The 12,890-nt window shown below is 34.5% G+C and overlaps 2 protein-coding genes across 4 annotated transcripts in view; one reads left to right on the top strand and one right to left on the bottom strand.

The window, feature by feature from the left end:
- The window catches only part of LOC106060842 (uncharacterized), a 149,603-nt gene that overhangs the window by 107,471 nt on the left and 29,242 nt on the right, over nucleotides 1-12,890 (bottom strand). The window lies entirely within an intron of this gene.
- LOC106060843 (short coiled-coil protein B-like) overlaps nucleotides 112-12,890 on the top strand; it is a 47,516-nt gene continuing 34,737 nt past the window's right edge. The window contains exon 1 of the mRNA XM_056037604.1: nucleotides 112-275. The gene's annotated coding sequence lies outside the window, so the exon portion shown is untranslated. The remainder of the gene's footprint in view (nucleotides 276-12,890) is intronic.

Genomic DNA, 12,890 nt, shown 5'->3' with positions numbered 1-12,890 from the left:
TTACATAAAGCTCACTTAGGAATACTGGAAGTGAGACCCGGAAGCAGAGAGGAAGAGGGAGAGAGAGAAAGAGTGAGAGAGAGAGGAAGAGGGAGAGAGAGAAAGAGAGAGATGGGTAAATGGACCAAACATGAAAATGCGGCAATGAGTTTTATCTGTGGCATTGGTTAAATCGAGCACCAAGCATGGTAGTGCCATGGCGATGAGAGTCTGTTCATTCGGAATCCAAGAAAAACAACCGGTATATTACTAGATCAAACTCCTGCTCTCCATAGGTAAGTAGGAGCATTCAAATTCTATTTACATGTATCGCTATAACCTTTCAAGACTCATTCAATGTATAACTCTATGTAGGCCTACTGGAAACACTTTAACAGCACCTGAAAAGGGCTAAACCGCTATTGGTTTTGGGTTATCTGTCTGTCGCCACTTTACATCTCAGAAACTAAATGCGCTATTAAAAATCCGATTTCGCCATAGCCTGTATCATTTTTGAAGTAGACAAGGCATCTACTTTTGTCTTTCCAATAGCGATACCTTTTTAAAAAAATTAAATTAATTATCTTGAGTCTTCTTTTGTTTTTCCCATACTCGAAGCCTTGGTCAAAACAAAAGTGAGTGTTGTAGAGTCATGCTATCAGCAGTGGTAGGGAAGGGAGATCATTACATTCTTTTTTTTTCTTTTACAAGTTTCACGCTTTACTAAGGAGTAACGATGATTGCGGTGTAACTCCTAAACTCCTGCAGGTCGGCAGGAAATACTCTGGAAACGGTTTCAATTCTTAACCGTTGAGAAGACAGTACGATGTGAATAGCATTGTATCAAGTTGGGTTAACGTGTAGGTATTAATGCGTGTGTGTGTGTGTATGTGTATATATATATTTGTAACGACCAAAATGTGAAGTTTGGTATATTCCCGAAATGGCCGACCATTTTGCACTTTGTATCAAGCGTATGGCCTACATCTGATGCAAATTATGTTTTACTAAAATTCGAGGTAATTCTAAATGAGAACATGGGTCAGCCATCTTTTTTCTATTTTGTTATTGTTTATGTTCCAAAGAAATCCCAAGATAGTGTCTTTAAAAATACGAAGAATTAAAAAAACATAACTCCAGTGTTTTCAGAGCAATAATATTTTCTTTTTAATTTTGAATTGGTGTCAATATAATACGTCTATTGTTTAGTTTTCTTTTTAATTTTTTGAAAATATTGTCTAGTTTAAATTTTCTTACCAATATTTTCCTTTTTTTTTTCCCTTTATTTTTAATAACACAAATGATGTGATATTTCGTTTTTTGTTTTTATCTTCCTTTATCTCTGTCTTTGGAAATGTAACAGACTATCTAAATATGTTGTTGGCTTTCTTGTTTCCAACAAATGTTTGTATTTTTTTCTCCTTTACACTAGTTTTAAATGTTCATTTTACAAATAGATTTAGACTTATTGTGGCTTATGCTAATAAGACTGTACGCAATAAATTGATAAATCACAAACTCCACAAATAAAAAAGAAAACTAATACAAATGAATATATAAAAACTAGTGCTAATATTTAAATGTAATAGAAAATCAATTTATTTGGAAAAACAATTTAAAACCATGCTGAAATGAGCTGAAAGCCTTATGAAAAATGTTGACTAAGACATGAATAGATACTTCAAAGTAATTGTTACTCGATATGAAAGTTGAATGCTTACAAACATGACATTGGAAACAATAAATTTAATTTCAGTGGAGGTGGGGGTTCAACAAGAGCGGGGTGGGAGGAGATAGAGATCAGAATATGGAAACATCTTTACGACTACGTGACCAAGAAAAAAACAAAAACAAAGTTGTTATAAACAATGACATTGAAACTTTCATTAGTTACTGTTCCCATGTGAACAAGTTCAAATATTTGCTCTTATACTTAGTATATATGCACATGCTTTTTGTGATTTTCTGTGCTAGGCACTGGTTGGTAAATAATTTGGAAGGCCTCTAAACAACAATAGGACAATATGTTCCAGTACTGTTTAGTACCAAAAGTCAAATGACCTTGTCATATCAACATATGAATGTGTAATACTAGTTAGATCTAGAATCTATACTCTAGCTTTAGGCAGGGCCGGGTGTAAGTATGTGGAGGCCCTGGTTTTAGGTCTAAAATAGTCCAGATGATAGAGTTATTCTAGATCTAGCATGTTTTTAGTGACTAGAATAAAAACAAAACAAAAACACAAATCTGAAAGAAAACACAAGATTTAAGACTACAGTCAAAACAATAACAAAGATGGCTGACCCATGCACTCATTCAGATTTACCATTACAAAGTGGTGTAAACGGCGAGGTTGTGTATTCCGTTATGGCTTACACGTGGTAGCAAAGACACTGACAGGCTGTGACAAAGTTTCCCATTCGTCTGCTGCTTTTTGGAGAAAATCCTGCTTCTGTAACTTGTTTTTATTAGCGTCCACCGAAAGGGGAAAAGACGATATTAGTTTTGTGTGGTTTTGTCTGTCCGTCCGTCCGTCCCGTTTAGATCTAGCAAACTAGAAGAGATATTGAAAATTCAACATCATGATATTTTCAACCATTCAAAGTTCTGATGCAACGGCTACTTTTTTCTTTTCTGAAAGTGAATTTTTTTTTAAATCAACTATGCAAGCAGTTGTTTCATAAAAATACACATTTTTTACAACTATTCCCTATTAATAGTAACAAATACAGGAGGCTATTTAGTCAGGGAGATTACTATTTACCATATTTTTAACACATTTATGCAAACGGGTTTAGATTTTTTGTCTAAAAAAATATTTTTTTTTTACAAATGTATTGCTAAGTTATGTAAGTTCTGTCATTCTAACTTTAAAAAATAAAAAAAAAAATGGTTATTATTTTTTTCAAAGAGAAAAAATCTATTTAATTTGCATATAAGTGGAACATAACTTAAAACAATAATTAATAAGTAGTTTTTCATATTATCGCGTGAACTGTACGTCAATCACATATTTAGCAGACATCTAACTATGGATTTTTAAATATTCTTTTTACGATTGTTTTTTAATGAGGCTTTGAATAAGAGATAAACCCTATTCAAAACAATTAGATCAATAAGATAATCATTATATAAAATCAGTTAGGCCAGGTTCACATCGAACTTCACCTATCCTTTGGTCTGCTGGGCCGTTGGAGCACCACACAAGATCTGTCAACCTTCTTTCTTCATTCATCTCTGTCATTTACCTTTGATAGAATTTCATTCTGATATTCTTTCTGAAAATATTTAAACCTGCCTGGGTGGGCCACTTCGGCGGCCGATTTTGAGTTTGTGTTTCCACACAAACTGTCTTTATAACCGTATTATTCTGACAGCGGTTTCGTTATGAGAATGATTCCTCGGCTTCAAGCACCCTTGCAACTGTTATAAATGTTGAGGGTGCAAGTTGAAAATGGAAAGATGCTGTTCTCTACAAGTGAGTTTTCCATTCAGCACAAGAAACTGCTTACATTGGGCACAGAATCACCACGAACCATTGCGCAACAAAAAAAAAAAATTTAAATGTGCTGCGTAATATGAATTGTCAAGGAAAAAGTTCATGTTGTTGTAACCCGTAATAATAGAGATGGATCATTTCCTCTCACAAATTAATTTGTTTGATTTTAATAATTAAATATACATTGTGATTATCATTAAGATATACAAACACAAGGTCACAGTTGGAGCCTGAAAGATTTCGGAAATTGAGAAACTGTGAAACAGATATTTAAAGATTATAATTGGAGATTGGCATTGAGTTCATACATCAGTTACAAAGCTTTTATCAACTCACTCTGTCTGTCTGTATGTCTGGTAAAACCAAAAGGATATTTCCCTTTTTTTTAAGGACACAGTGCCAAAATAAATGTAGTGTCGGGAACGTAAGGGAGGCATTCAATTGAAGCCTTCGGAAAATACAATTATACAAATTTTTTTTGCCTTTGCCTGAAACTCTCAAACTGATTGTGTAGGAAATGTTTGCGGTGTCTAGTATCGTACACTACTTAGCCTTATGAGTTATGATTTAAGTTGAAAGAATGCAGAATGTAAAACTTACCAAAGGTGCTATATCTAGAATTCAAAATCAGAAAAGTATGTGGTAGGGGTCAATCTACTGGAGGATGTTAAACAAAAAGTGTGTGGTAGGGGTCAATCTACTGGAGGTTAAACAAAAAGTGTGTGGTAGGGGTCAATCTACTGGAGGTTAAACAAAAAGTTTATGGTAGGGGTCAATCTACTGGAGGATGTTAAACAAAAAGTGTGTGGTAGGGGTCAATCTACTGGAGGATGTTAAACAAAAAGTGTGTGGTAGGGGTCAATCTACTGGAATATGTTAAACAAAAAGTGTGTGGTAGGGGTCAATCTACTGGAGGTTAAACAAAAAGTGTGTGGTAGGGGTCAATCTACTGGAGGTTAAACAAAAAAGTGTGTGGTAGGGGTCAATCTACTGGAGGTTAAACAAAAAGTGTGTGGTAGGGGTCAATCTACTGGAGGATGTTAAACAAAAAGTGTGTGGTAGGGGTCAATCTACTGGAGGTTAAACAAAAAGTGTGAGGTAGGGGTCAATCTACTGGAGGATGTTAAACAAAAAGTGTGTGGTAGGGGTCAATCTACTGGAATATGTTAAACAAAAAGTGTGTGGTAGGGGTCAATCTATTGGAATATGTTAAACAAAAAGTGTGTGGTAGGGGTCAATCTACTGGAGGATGTTAAACAAAAAGAGTGTGGTAGGGGTCAATCTACTGGAGGTTAAACAAAAAGTGTGTGGTAGGGGTCAATCTACTGGAATATGTTAAACAAAAAGTGTGTGGTAGGGGTCAATCTACTGGAATATGTTAAACAAAAAGTGTGTGGTAGGGGTCAATCTACTGGAGGTTAAACAAAAAGTGTGTGGTAGGGGTCAATCTACTGGAGGTTAAACAAAAAGTTTATGGTAGGGGTCAATCTACTGGAGGATGTTAAACAAAAAGTGTGTGGTAGGGGTCAATCTACTGGAGGATGTTAAACAAAAAGTGTGTGGTAGGGGTCAATCTACTGGAATATGTTAAACAAAAAGTGTGTGGTAGGGATCAATCTACTGGAGGTTAAACAAAAAGTGTGTGGTAGGGGTCAATCTACTGGAGGATGTTAAACAAAAAGTGTGTGGTAGGGGTCAATCTACTGGAGGTTAAACAAAAAGTGTGTGGTAGGGGTCAATCTACTGGAGGATGTTAAACAAAAAGTGTGTGGTAGGGGTCAATCTACTGGAGGTTAAACAAAAAGTGTGAGGTAGGGGTCAATCTACTGGAGGATGTTAAACAAAAAGTGTGTGGTAGGGGTCAATCTACTGGAATATGTTAAACAAAAAGTGTGTGGTAGGGGTCAATCTATTGGAATATGTTAAACAAAAAGTGTGTGGTAGGGGTCAATCTACTGGAGGATGTTAAACAAAAAGAGTGTGGTAGGGGTCAATCTACTGGAGGTTAAACAAAAAGTGTGTGGTAGGGGTCAATCTACTGGAATATGTTAAACAAAAAGTGTGTGGTAGGGGTCAATCTATCGATTTTAATAAAAAAAAAAGTGAAAGTGTGAAAGAGAGCATTAAAAAAAAGCGGCGTTCCAGCGACATTAAGAAGAAAGAAAGTACGAGAGCGTGTGTGTGTGAGAGAGAAAGAGAGTGAGAGAGAGAGAAGAAAAGGGAAAGAGAGCGTGCCGTTTCATTTCATTGTAGCATATACAATAATAAACAGGCTAAAAAGTATCTTAGAGGGATCTTTAAAATGTTGTCCGTTGATTGGAAGCTCAAAAAAGGAGGGGATGTTCCGGCCATAATACACAAATCAACGGGTGTAGTAATGGTATAATTACATCAATGAAATAAGTATATTCTTTTGTTTCATTGATATCCCATAACAGATGGCTATTAGTTATAATCGGTCATTTATACCAATTTTTTTTTCAACGAGTAAGTAACTTCATTGTCAAAGTTTCGTCGGCTTTGAATAATGAAATGTCTGAAACAATTGTCACCAAGACAAAAAATCTAAATGTCCAAACAGACTGCAAAACGTTTGTCTCAGACTCCGACCCGTGTGTACGTTTGACGAGAAATCGATGTCCGAGAGTAGCCCCTAGGTCTAGCAGCCAATCTCAGCAAAGATATCCGTTGTCAGACTCTTTTTTTTTTTTACGTCCCTTGTCCTTCTCCCGTATAGCCCACTCACCATTTCCTGGGACTGCTGGTTCCTAGTCGACATTTTAATCCGCTAATCAAAGAGAGCAATAGCCGTTCGGAGATTTCCAATTTCGTTCCAAGCTGTCTACGCAAGACCAGACGGTAATGTTTAGACATATTAGTTGGCTCCATTAATAGTGTTTATGGCCCTCAGTACTTAGCTGGAAGATTTACAGCCAAAACTTAAAGAGATACAATATAGAAAGAGTTCAGCCTTCCTTGCTCAGTATAAACAAGCCAAACTTGGTTTATATTTCCCATCTCAGTTGTTTTTTACTAAACTGAATCACATTTACAAAACTAGTGTACAACTCAGGGGCGTAGCTAGGGATTTGGGAGCCCGGGAGGCTTGGTCTCTTTAGGGGGGCCCTTGCATTTTGACATCTGACATCATTACATGAGATAATGTAAGTCTAATGTGCGGAATACATGCAACTAATTTACATTACAACATGAATAGTAATATTTAATGTAAAAAAAACATTCGGACATTCATTAGGGGCCCCCTCAAGTGGGAGCAAGGGGGTATTTTCAAATTTGGAGCCCCTCCTCCCACCCTAGCTAGGCCACTGGTACAACTATTAGCATAAAATTCAATCTCAACAAGGAGACAAAATAGGCGTTATGCTCATTCATTAGGTTACATACAATGACACGTGACAAAGAATTGGGGACTGACCAATTAATCGCATGCTATTCATTGCCAAATAATTAATTGAGAGGAAAATTGATCGCTATGAAAATTGATCGCCCAACGATTCCTATTCTGGAGTATGTATTCCATGAACATTTCTAGTCTAACCTTGCACATCCAAAATACAAGATACTGACAACAGCATTATAGCGACTGGCTTCTTGCAGGTTAAACTTAGGTTTTGACTAATGGTACAGCACTGTCACGGGTGATAGATTACTGACCAGTGTGATAAAGGTAGTAACAACTACACTATAAGAGCATCTTAGTGTAGTGAATTGATGGATAATTCAAAGTGACCTTTAAAGATTTTTTTACCTTCACACAATGTTGTAACTTTTTAAGGAATCACTATCAAGGAATCTTTTTTGTTTTCGATAAAAAATTACTTTAAGTCAATGAAAGTCAAACGTGCCCCTAAGCTGTGAAAATATAACATTAACAAGAGAAACATTTAAATTTTGTTTTTAAACCAAGCTAATAGAAATTGTAGTTGTATCAATTAGTTTAGATTAGTACTGTAATTAAATTTGTATTTACAAACTAACATTTAAAAAAAAATACATTTTTAAGAATAATATTGAACAGAAGGGAAAGACCTGAATTCGAACTAATGGCTCAAGCCTTCTCATGCTTCTCAATCCAACACGGTAACCACTCTGCTAGTGGAGACCTTATGAACATTCAAGATTGTATAGTTTCTATTGTTTCTAAAGTCTAGGCCTATTTTTCAGGCTTGTGTTCACTAAGACTCTGACAACAACTTATAAAGGGGACTAAATCATCTTATACCATCACTTCAGTTAATTACAATTTCTTTCCCTTGTTCGAGATACCAAAACAAAATATTTTATTACCAATAGTTGATTAATTAATATTTAGTTAATATTTTTTTTATTGATTCTTGTGTTGTCAGGTAGGAAAGATAATTGTGCTAAAGTTCAGCTTGAACCGAGATAGTGTGTGGGAGCAATAACATGTACAAACTTTTTACCAGACAGACAGACAGAGTGAGTTGATATAAGCTTTGTAAAACAAAAAAGTCCAAATCTATCACAACATTATTTTGTGTGCAACAAAACATTTAAAGCTTGAATAAACTGCTAAAGAATTGAATTAAAACAGCCTGCTGTGCAGCCTAGGGATTCAGTTAGATCTATGAGCACTGCTGTCTGTAATTTTAAGGTTTTTAACTTGAACAGTGTTTGTCATGCGCAAACAAATCAGCCAGTTAACATCCACACATTCTTTTGTATTGCAAATAGTAAATGTAATAGAAATACTGATTTTTATAGTAATAACACTAGCGCCAATACTGTCTGAGTTCAAATCTCTAGGATTTTTGAATTTCAAGATTTTTAGGACGCCTTAAGGTTGAAAGTTAACAAGTGAGTTATAAGAGTTCTATCATGTATAAGTGTCAACAGTGCAATCAGATGACAGCGAGACAACCAGTATGTATATAATTTGTATCCATGCCGATATTTAGAACAGAATGTTTTCGCAATAAAAAAATAAAAATTAATAGGTCCGTTGCGTTGATTACTCCTGGTCAATAGCTGATAAAAGGGAAGTAATTTTTTCGAGAGAATCACTAGCTAAGACATGTTACCTAGACAGTGACAGTGTTGAGAAGGGTGAGTCATTAAATTCTACCAATATTGCTCTAGTTCATAGTATTACACAAAGGTTACGGCTGTTAGGCTAATAGTTAGTCACTTGTGTAAAGTTCAACAATACCAAAATGATGATTATACATGGAATTATGGTAGAAAATGACAAATAAACCGAGACAGACGAATGGATGAAAAAGTGTATTGTGCTACAGAATAATCTGAAATGTAAAAAGGTAAAATTATTTTGTTGTTTTTTTTGTTGGTTGTTAATTGCCTATTTCTTCTAACTTAGCGGGGTTTCACCCTCTGTAGTTTTACTTAAACTGCAAAGAGTATTTTCCCTTGGCTCATTTTAACACGGATGGAATTTTGGTTAGTCGAGATTATTTTTATTACAAAGCCATAAAATCGTTCTGCCTTTTTGTCTGGGTTCAATGTCGATGACAAAACATAAATGAATTTCAAAAAATAAATTAGTGGTAGGCTATTAATTAATTTTGCTTTATAAAGAAAAATGGGAGATAAACCTTGCAATACTGAGAGATAAAGCAGTCCTCTTCCTTCACTCAATATAAGCTTTATTTTTTTTTAAAGTAGTCCCATTCTCGGATCAAGTTCAAATTTTCACATAATTATTTACTGTGGATGGAAGCATATGAATTAATAAAATTAGTTAATCAACAAGTGGTACTTAATTAATTTTGTTTTATATTGAAAAGGGGGAATAAACCTTTCAGTAATAAGGGATGAGGCAATGATTTGCGGTGTTTTGTTGTGTATAAGATATATGATGTTTTTTTAAAGTATTTTTTATATTTCGCTTGTAAGAAAAAAGCGAGAGGCATAGAGAAAACAGTACCGGTACTTAAAGAGATTGGTATGATAGAAAGTGATAAAATGTAACCGTTGAAGTAAGCCAGTCCTATAATACAATATATAATACCAAAAAATACAATCTGTGAACTACTTTCCAGAAGATTAAACTACGAAACAAAGCTTCATCATCAAAAAGTCTTAGTGACGGATACAGACCAATTGTTTCCTGAAATTAAATCGTATTGCGTGCAAATGTATTCATTCACAATTTTAGGAGCTCACATTAGACCCGAAATATTTTTTTTTTCTTTTTTACTTGTTCAGACATTTTAAGTTTCAAAAGATGGTTACATGATTATAATTCAGATAAGCTTAATTCATATCAACAAAAGCAAAAACAACACCTCTTTTACAGCCATAGTCCTTTGTACGTAAGCTTTTTATGTTAGCTCTAAAGTAAGATCAAACAAGTATTATCTATTGCGTATCATAATTTATCTGGATTTTCAAATTACCTTCGCAGGCCCCAAAAATCAGTTGTTAGTTTTGTGTATTCTGTCAGTTCTTTTGTCCTTCTGTTACGTTTGGAACTAACAATCAACGTACTTTTCAACACAATAGTGCAACGCAATAGTCCAACAAAGTAGTGCAACAAATAGTGCAACAAAAATAGTGCAACACAATAGTGCAACACAATAGGGCAACAAAAATAGTGCAACACAATAGTGCAACAAAATAGTGCAACAAAAATAGTCCAACAAAGTAGTGCAACAAAATAGTGCAACAAAAATAGTGCAACACAATAGTGCAACAAAATAGTGCAACACAATAGGGCAACAAAAATAGTGCAACACAATAGTGCAACAAAATAGTGCAACAAAAATAGTGCAACACAATAGGGCAACAAAAATAGTGCAACACAATAGTGCAACACAATAGTGCAACAAAGTAGTGCAACAAAATAGTGCAACACAATAGTACAACAACAATAGTGCAACACAATAGTGCAACAAAATAGTGCAACACAATAGTGCAACAAAATAGTGTAACGACTGCTTTGGATTTCCTAAAAGCGAACCGTTTTATTTTTAAACTAACTAAAATAGACAAACTTGTATTGTCAAAGAGACTGATTTAGAGAAAACAATAATAATGAAAATATAACATCGTGTAAAGTTTCAGTAGAAAGTTTTGTTATTTGTCAAAAGAATGTAATTTATTACAATAGTAGAAAGTACATTTGTCTTCTCAAATCCAACCAACAACTTATGGTTTGACGAAGGCGCACGTTGTTTTTCTTTAAAAACTGTGCATGAACATTGTATAGATATAAATCGCAAGGTCTGAAAGTGGAACTTTCTGGACATTGTATACACATAAATATTTCTTAAACCACAATTTAATAGACAGTTTGTAGTATTCTACCAGTAGGAATCTTTACAATAGTCTTTAAGATAGCATTTATTAAAAAGGAAAATATTTTGTCCACTTTAGTAACATTACATGATTTATCTTTGTTCATTTTATTTTTTGTTTAATGTGTTATTACATTTATAGTCTAATTTACATCCAACTTATAATAAAGTGTTCAGAAAACATGCGATTCTGTTTGTATTGTATACACATAAATATGAACATTTTGAAGGCAATTCAGTTTGCCATGTAAAAAAAATCCCAATTTGTATAAAAAAAAAACAGACCCACGGGGGACTTTTGTGTATCATGTTTACATTTTTTTAAAAGTGTGTGTGTGTAAGGTTTAATATTTTCACGCTGCATTTCATTCCATATTAAACTAGTTGCATAATGCTACATAGGATTTAATAATCTTGTTTTAATAATGATGCACGTTTTAAAAAAATAACAGTTTCAATTTAATTTTTAGAAAATGCAATATGTTAGTAGCAGACTACTGCTCTCACGAGTTGCATTATATCTGGGCATTCAATTGGTTGTAACGTATGGTGGGTAAAGGTGATATAAACCCATTTGTCTTCAGGATAACTTACTCAAGAAGAATGTACTTTCAACTAGATTAAAAAGTGAGGCATGTTTATCACTCTGTCTTTCTCTTCTACCATCTTCTGATTTGCGCTTTCGTTTTCTCCACTTCTTTCTTAGTGTGCCCTTTAAACGAGTTGCTTTTGAAACAAACAAACAAAAAAAACAAAAAAACTCGCACTTGTTCAACTCTTATATTTTGAAATCGCAAACATCTGATATTAGGATTGCAAGCATTTAAATCTCTTCGCTAAGGGAAACAACCAGAGTTAAGGCTCAGCATGAATTGTGAATATGAGTTGCTTCCCTTACATTTCTGACCATCCATGCTAAGTGATCACCATGTCCTCAAGTTTCCTCAAAGAACTAGTTAAGCTGACGGAATCAAGGCAACGATTGCTTCCAATAAATGTAATGATTTGCCTGCTCTAACGCCACTTGAGCTTATAGAATGTATCTGTCTTAGCGTGAGGATGGTATAAATAAATAATACAAAATCTTTCAGTTTTACTGTGTTTCTTTAGTTCTTAATGTCTGACCGACTCTGTAGTGGCCAATGTACAGATGGCGTAGTAAGGGTGGGGGAGGAGGGGGTCCAAATTTGAAAAACCACCTTGGGCCCCCAAATGAGGGCAGGGGAGCCCAAATGAGTGTCCAAAATGTGTTTTTACATTAAATATGACGCCATTATCTCATGTTATGATGTCGAATGTCAAAGTGCAGGGACCCCTAAAGAGGTCAAGCCCACCCGGGCCCCAAAATCCTTGATTATAATTATATTCAATTATATATAATTCAATTATAACCTAAAGGATGTGGTGGTCGAGAGGTAAAGCTCTTGTTTTTTTAACACAGTTTTCTCGAGTTCGAATCCCGGGGATTCTGAACTTCGGAATTTTTCGTACTCTTTTGCGTTCACCCAACTCTAATGGGTACCTGACATACGTTGAGAAGCGAATGGTCGTTGTGCTGGCCACTTAACACCCTTGATAACAGTTTGACATAGAAACAGGTGAGCTTTAAATCATTTGCCTCCCTCCCCATAGGGGATACCTATATTTGATCAACAGTACTAATAGCCTTAAAATCAATGAAGCAAATGATAAAATGAACAAAGGTAGAAAAGAAAAATATGTTGTTTTTGTGATATAATATACAATTCACCAAGATCAACTTGTGTAATAACTTCGTAATTGCAGTCTTCCACCATATGGATATTCAATGTTTGTGTTTTATTCAAGTAAGCACAACCATTATTTTCTTATAATCTCTCATAGTTATATTGTAAATATCCATAAATGAGCTACATACACGATAATAGTAAAACAGTTGTTTGTGTGTTACATTCTGGGAGACTAATTTGAAGTATGATGCTCTGTCATCACGTGTGAACCTTGAGACCTTTGACCTTATTTGTAATTTATATACGGCGCTCAATAAATAATTAACTAATTATAATCTATCCTTTGACAGATAAACAGTAATGTAATAAATATATATATATATATAATGCATGTACATAGATAC

Source organism: Biomphalaria glabrata, chromosome 8 (assembly GCF_947242115.1).
Source record: "Biomphalaria glabrata chromosome 8, xgBioGlab47.1, whole genome shotgun sequence".
NCBI lineage: Eukaryota > Metazoa > Mollusca > Gastropoda > Planorbidae > Biomphalaria > Biomphalaria glabrata.
This window is presented reverse-complemented; position numbering and strand designations above follow the sequence as displayed.